This window comes from Mustela nivalis (genome assembly GCF_964662115.1).
Source record: "Mustela nivalis genome assembly, chromosome: 1".
Taxonomy (NCBI): Eukaryota; Metazoa; Chordata; class Mammalia; order Carnivora; family Mustelidae; genus Mustela; species Mustela nivalis.
Genome location: NC_139020.1, coordinates 134241937 through 134242886, shown reverse-complemented (window position 1 = coordinate 134242886; position 950 = coordinate 134241937). Strand labels below are relative to the sequence as shown.

The 950-nt window shown below is 51.2% G+C and overlaps 1 pseudogene across 1 annotated transcript; it reads left to right on the top strand.

Annotated features, from left to right (window-relative positions):
* Nucleotides 1–278: 278 nt before the first annotated feature.
* LOC309863893 (large ribosomal subunit protein eL36 pseudogene) lies at nucleotides 279–691 on the top strand (annotated as a pseudogene). Its single transcript has one exon. The product of its transcript is annotated as a large ribosomal subunit protein eL36 pseudogene (transcript).
* Nucleotides 692–950: the final 259 nt, after the last annotated feature.

The following is a 950-nucleotide window of genomic DNA, read 5'->3' as shown; positions in this document are numbered from 1 at the left end:
ACACTAGTCATGTTTTGCTGTTTTCTCCAATGTCTCCTCACCTGGCATCAACTCCTTTGTGGCCATAACTTCCACAGATGATCCTGACCACTAACAGAGACACTTCTTTACTGTCAGCATTGGATTCAGCTGCCTCCTTCTTTCATAATTCCCCTGCATATTCTCAACTGACCAATATTGACCCATAAGTAGGGACAGCTCTATGCCCCTATTCAGCAGGAAGAAGTTACAGAAGATGAGACCTTCCATCGTCAACAACCTTAAAGATTTAAGGGTCATGCCGTTCCGCCGCAGGAGCCATTGGAGAGTTGCAGCCATGGCTCTGCGCTACCCTATGGACGTGGGCCTCAACAAGGGCCACAAAGTGACCAAGAACGTGAGCAAGCCAAGGCACAGCCGCCGCCGCGGGCGCCTCACCAAGCACACCACGTTCCTGCGGGACATGATCCGAGAGGTGTGCGGCTTCGCCCCCTACGAGGGGCGGGCCATGGAGCTGCTCAAGGAGTGCAAGGACAAGCGCGCCCTCAAGTTCATCAAGAAAAGGGTGGGGATGCACATCCGCACCAAGAGGAAGCGAGAGGAGCTGAGCAACGTCCTCGCCGCCGGGAGGAAAGCGGCGGCCAAGAAGGACTGAGCCCCCCGCCCGTCTGTAATATAGCGTTTTTGGAAAAAAAAAAAAAAAAAAAAAAGATTTAAGGGTCAAAATTGTTCAGGGGGGAAATGATGAGGGAACAGAAGGCTGGCTGAGGACAAAGCAAAAGCCGACACCCTGCATCCCCACTGCCACTCCTGGGTGGGACATATGTGACATTCTTTAGGGATCTTCCACCTCTCTTTAATGTTAATACCTTGCTAGAGGGAAAAATGACCTTGACAATGACAAGATCTCTGGTATCTGGTATCTTGTAGGTGTTCCATTGAAATCTCCCTTTTCCTTACCTTCCCCAACC